Source organism: Triticum dicoccoides, chromosome 5B (genome assembly GCF_002162155.2).
Source record: "Triticum dicoccoides isolate Atlit2015 ecotype Zavitan chromosome 5B, WEW_v2.0, whole genome shotgun sequence".
Lineage (NCBI taxonomy): Eukaryota > Viridiplantae > Streptophyta > Magnoliopsida > Poales > Poaceae > Triticum > Triticum dicoccoides.
Genome location: NC_041389.1, coordinates 516,622,168 through 516,628,716, shown reverse-complemented (window position 1 = coordinate 516,628,716; position 6,549 = coordinate 516,622,168).

Genomic DNA, 6,549 nt, shown 5'->3' with positions numbered 1-6,549 from the left:
CACCTTTCTTGATTGCGTTGGCTCGATGAAGGCTAGTTGATTGCTCCCCCATACTCAACTATGGGTGAGCCCCTCTTCCGCTCATCTTCACAAGTCCATTGTCACCATAATGGACGACAAGCTTCAAGCACTTGATCTCTTCGTGATGCATCACTTGAACTTGCACACCACAACCTAACCCCACAAAGAACTCTCACGAAGACCATGGGTTAGCACACAAAGCATAATGGACAATGCTTACCATACCATAGGATCACTTGATCCCTCTCGGTACATCTTCTACGGTTTGTGAGTTGATGAACTTGATTCACTCTTGACTTGGTCTTGATCAACCTTGAATCTTTGCAACTCTCTTCATTTGGATGATGTCTTGAAGGTAAACATGAATGAGCACACACTCTTCTTTTTCAAGACATGCTTGCTATAAGCACAACACTCATATGACCAATCTTTGGATAATTCCTTAATAGCACCTAGGTCATCAAAAACTCTCCTTGAAACCAACAAATGGACTCCAAGAAAAGCCTATGGACAAACCCTTCAAATATAACTGAAGGCAACCATTAGTCCATAGAGATTGTCATCAATTACCAAAACCAAAGATGGGGGCACCGCATGTTCTTTCACCAGTAATCCAGTCCTGACAGTGCCAAATATCAGCGAACCTATGCTATTGTACATAGCAGCAACACATCAAGTGGTAAGCACAATACTCGTCGTCGAACAAGAAGCAGACGGATACAAATTCCCGCTCCAAAAGCCGGTATATTACGTGTCCACGGTCCTCACCCCATGCAAATCCCGATACCCGCGCTATCAAAATATAGCATACGCGGTCTCCATGGCATCCCGGAAGCTACGACAGTACTTCCAAGAATGTTCGATTACGGTGGCCTCCGAAGTACCACTCAATGACATAATAAACAACCGTGACGCTACGGGACAAATTGCTAAATGGGCCATCGAGCTCCTCCCGTTCGACATAACATACAAACCATGGCGGGCCATTAAGTTGCAAGTATTGGCTGACTTCGTCGCCGAATGGACAGAAGCCGAACTCCCTAAAGAGTACGACGCATACTCCAATTGGATCATGCACTTCGATGGCTCTAAAATGCTGGCCGGATTAGGGGCAGGTGTAGTCCCGACTTCCCCCACCGGAGACACGGTCCAGTACGTACTCCAAATATTATACACAGACTCCAACAACGCAGCCGAATACGAAGCTCTATTCCATGGTCTTCGGATGGCAGTCTCTATGGGCATTCAATGCCTGGAGGTGCGCGGGGATTCAAACCTTGCAATATCACAAATAAATGGAGACTTTGATGCCAAGGATCCGAAAATGCCAGCCTACCATAACGCCGTCCTCAAAATGTCAGCCCGGTTCGAAGGGCTCGAATTCCACCTTGTGGCTCGAGAAAACAATCAAGCGGCAGATATCCTCGCCCGCATTGGCGCTATGCGCGACCTTGTCCCACCTAATATATTCCTGGAAAGGCTGTTCAAGCCATCCGTGGTACGGGAAGGGGAGTCCGGCAACACTAAACCGGATCCGAACACAGCCCCAGATTCTGAACCATCGGACGTAATCGGAGGCTCCGCCACCGAAATAACACCTTCGGCCCACGAAATCATGGCTGTAATCGCCTCGTGGAACCAGCCTTTCCTGGCCTACCTAAATAGGCAGGAGCTCCCCGAGGACCAAAATGAAGCACGTTGTATTGTGCGGCGTTCTAAGGCCTACAAAGTCCATGAGGGAGAACTCTATAAGAAAAGTGCGACTGGGGTGCTCCAAAGATGCATCTCCAGAGAGGAAGGGCGGCAGCTCTTGGCTGAAATCCATGTCGGACTCGGCGGGCACCACGCCGCGGCCCGGGCACTTGTCAGCAAGGCCTTCCGTACATGTTTTTATAGGCCGACAGTCCGAGCAGATGCACAGGACCTTGTCCAACACTGCATTGGTTGCCAGCTCTTTGCCAATCAGAGTCATATGCCCCCCACCGCTCTCCAAACAATCCCCATTACTTGGCCCTCCGCGGTCTGGGGGCTGGATATGGTCGGACCCCTTAAAGGGGGAAGCCATAAGAAAAAATACCTATTGGTCATGGTGGACAAGTCCACCAAATGGATAGAGGCCAAACCAGTTAAAATAGCCGAATCCGGACCAGTGATAGACTTCATATCCGGGGTTGTACACCGTTACGGCGTCCCCCACAGCATCATTACTGACAATGGCTCAAACTTCACAGCCAATGAAGTGAAAACTTGGTGCAACAACATGGGCATTAAGCTCGACTACACCTCCGTTTACCATCCCCAAACAAACGGTCAGGTCGAATGTGCAAACGGTCTTATCATGAGCGGCATCAAACCCAGACTAGTGCGGTTCTTGACAGAATCGTACACGCACTGGGTCGAGGAGCTCGACCCCATACTCTGGGGGCTGCGTACTACGCCGAATCGCACCACCGGATACACACCATTTTTTATGGTGTACGACGCAGAGGCAGTACTATCCTGCGACATAATCCATGACTCACCTCGCGTGCGCATGTACGAAGAGAAGGAAGCCGAGTTAGATCGGCAGGACAACTTAGATGCCCTGGAGGAGGAGCGCAGCATCGCAAAAGCCCGTTCCGCATTCTATCAACAGCAGGCTAGACGGTACCAAAGCAGAGAAGTGCGGGCCAAAACTTATAATATTGGCGAACTTGTTCTACGCCTACCAGAGAAGAAGAAGGACAAGCTCAAACCCAAGTGGGAAGGTCCCTTCATTATTGATAAAGTTCTCACCGGAGGAGCGTACCGCCTGCGTAATGCATCCGATAACAGACTCGAGCCGAACCCATGGAACGCGGCCAGACTCCGGAGATTCTACGCCTAGCGCCGAACTCAGTGTTCGTCTCCCTAACCCCGCCCTTTTTAGTTATGTTCCTCCCCTTCTTTCCTTTCTCACCCTTTTTCTTTCTTCACACAAAGTATTGAATACAGTGCGGATGCTCGGATCACTCCGGCCGCACTATGTGTGTAAACCATACCTGGGGGCTTCCTATACGGAAGCTAAATATAATTACTTTCATGGCTTCTTGCCTATCACATATGCGTTCTTTCTCCATATGTGCCTTTTCTTCACCATTATATGCATCGATATGACTTAAGATGTGGCCATGCTGGGTTGCCTGGCTCTTGTGTTTATGCCCTACGTTCCCGTTAATTCGGCTAGGGCATAAGGGGAGCACCTCTGCGATTGTTACTGCCAGTTCAGTCGGATGTGTACCTCAGACTGGGTGAAGCCGAAAGCTAGCGTTCTTAAGGGGATATTCGGTCGGTGAACAAAAGATGTTTTTTTTCGTTTGTTACAACGTTAATCCTAGAAGTTTTCATATCCCGCATCTCTGTTCGCAGTCCGGACATGTACATCGATGCATGCGTACCCAGGGAAAGGAACCCCTAATGGAACTATTCTCCCTGGAAGATATTTCTTACTATCCATGTAATATAACATAACTAGTTTGGGTACTTGTCTGTTCAAGCACTTATGACCTCTACGCCTGGTTTCCACGCATACCCCGGTTCTACATAACTAAGTGGGTATTCGGACACACCCCGGACTATCAGATCCGGGGGCTGAAGCGAAAAGGTCAGCCATGATAAATGATTTTTAATCCGGCTAGGGACTACACATGTCCATTAATTTACATAGTCACTTGGACTGACTATATTCTTCCTCTATACTGTCCAATAGGCTATCTAGCTTGCAACCCTGTTGGGAATACTTTGCGGCTAACGCTACCTAGTCATATACCAGACTCACGGGAATTTCTTCCCCATCTGGCCCCGCCGGTCCAACTTCGGCCATATGGTTCGGGTCAAGCTTGGTGTAGCGTGTCTTCACCATGGCCCAGGCTTCTCTTGCACCTTGTCGGAAGGCTGACACCTTCCACAATCGGAAGTGCCGCCGTGCTCCTTGGAGCACAGCCACGAGCTCCCCCATGCCTTTTTGCAGGGAGGCGGATGGCCACAAGGCCTGGGCAATACCCTGCATCACCCGCCGAGCTCGCTCGTGCAGCTGTGAGAGGTCTTGCAGTAAATCACCTCCAGACGCGGGCATCTCCTCTTCAGGGCAGCCCGTCAACATACCTACAGATATAACTCTTTTAATATGCTTCCTCACCGAGCTGTACCACAGTTCGTCTAGGCACTTACCATAAATGCCGCGACGAAGCCTTCTGTTCTCCTTCATGGAGTCCGCCAGCTGAACATGAACATCTCCTAATTCGACGCCCAGCCGGACATTGGCATCTTGAAGATCATTCTTCTCCCGCCTAACTTGCGTAAGAACACACTCGCCAGCTTTTAGCTGCCTTTGGAGATGTGACTCGCTCTCTCTTATGATCTCCGGATTCTCCTCGGGATTGTCAGCAGAATTTTCTGTTAGACTTATCAAACAAGCCAATTACTAACTGGTACATTTCCATAAAATTTCTCTATTGAGACAAATGTTACCAGAGGAGGCCTTCTGGGATTCCTCTAGTTTGGCAACCGCGGCCCTCAGCCGGGTCTTGCAATCCTCCAGCTCTTGAGACAATTGGGCATTCTTATCTACAAGGACCTATGCATACATTGATCCTTAAAACAGTTGTTCCAACCATTTTAAGTCTCAGGGGCTACTGCTATACATGCTTATCAAATTTTCTTACCCGTATATCTTTGGCATACTGGTCCGTCGCCCGGGCGAGCTCGCCTTGAGCAGCTCGGATGTATGCATCTCCCGAATTGAAAGCATTAAATGCCTCTTCGGAAAAGACATTATTGCGGAGTACGGCCCGCCGGCGCCGATGGTTCATGGCACTCTCTACTTCTGAATTCGTGGCGGAAAGCATATCCACATCCTCTGTCGGAGGACAATCCGGCGTCGGCCCCCCATTGGCCTCCTCTCTCGAAGCCAGTTCTGGAATCCGGCTGGTAGAGGCGTGATCGGCAGGATCTCTCGATATAATCCAGCAACTCCTCTTTCTGCCGGAACACAAAGGACGTTGTTACATTTCAAACACAATAAATCAGAGAGCAGGTTTTTACCTTACCTCTGTAACGGCGTTTCAGCCCTAATCGCCTTCCTCTTGAGTCTGCCCGATCAGGACGCCCTTGGCCGACGAGCCCCCAGGGGCTCGGCGTCGCGTTCCGATGGTCGTCTCTACAAATACGATACCTTAGGCATACGGCATGGTATCATAAAGGAGTCCTCTTCAGAGGACAAGGTTTCGGCTTTGCTTACACGAGATGTAGGTAGCAGTCCGGGATAGTCGGCGACAATAGCCACCAAGGCGCCATCGCAGCTGGCCTAATAAAATGTTCCGTTGACGAGCTCCACACTAATATCCGGATCTTCTTCAAGTCTTGGACCGAAAGCCCTTCCGGGGTCCTCTGGCTACGGGGAGGGGCTGTTGAATCCCTCTACGGCCCTCCTCAGTTCCTGCTCATAAATATCGAGGTAAATAATCGTAATGAAGGACGCCCGAACAAATGGAGCGAGGAAAAGGGTGACGACTTACCCAGCTTGGGGGGTTGTACATAGAAAACCCATCCTGCGGTTTAATATGAAGAAATTCTTCTTCTTCTCCTTTATACAAATCGGACAATATCCTCGCCAGAGCAGCGGCGGAGTCCGTACCTTTACGACGGAAGCGGGTGGCATCATCTTCCCCGTTATAATGCTACATGGGATTCCCCTGATATTGAACCGGCTGCACTCCCTGCATTATGCATATTGCTATGACCTTGACTATTGTCAGCCCTGACTTGGCCAGTATCTTTATCCTGCTCATCAGGAAGTGTATTTCTCTGGTATCCTCCTCTTGGGGGCCCTGAGGGCGCCAACTTCGGCGTGCCTTCGGTGAAGCATTACTGAACTCAGGGAGTCCCGTCCGGACTAGATCCGGAAGGGGAACGTCATCAACATAAAACCTCTAAGAGGGCCAGTTTCCAGGTTCCTTCTTGGGGGTACCGGACAAGTATCCGGTCTCGGCGACGCGCCATACTTCGGCTCCGCCCACTTGACATATGGATTCCCCCTGATTGCGAGGGACGAGGCAGAACAATTTCTTCCATAACCCGAAGTGAGCCTCGCAGCCCAGAAATAGCTCACAAAGGGCAATGTATCCCGCTATATGCAGCACGGAGGCAGGGGTGAAGTTGTGCAGCTGGAGGTCGTAGAACTCCAGGAGCCCGCGAAGGAATGGGTGGATTGGAAACCCGACGCCTCGTAACAGATGCGGGATGAGGCATATTCGCTTCCCCGGGGATGGATTAGGAGATCTCTCCGCTTGCTCCCCGCCATTATAGGTGGCTAGTCCGGCTTGGACGGGAACCATGAACACCGTTGGAAGAAACCCTTGGGTCTATAAATCTATCAAGCGGCTTTGAGGAACTGAACACTCTTCCCAGTCGCCTGGCTTGCAGCAAAGGGAACGAGAAGAAGAGCTGCGCCGACCGGCCATGTTGGAATGGTTTTTTCTCGAGCGCTCCGTTGGATGCTTGCTCAGAGGT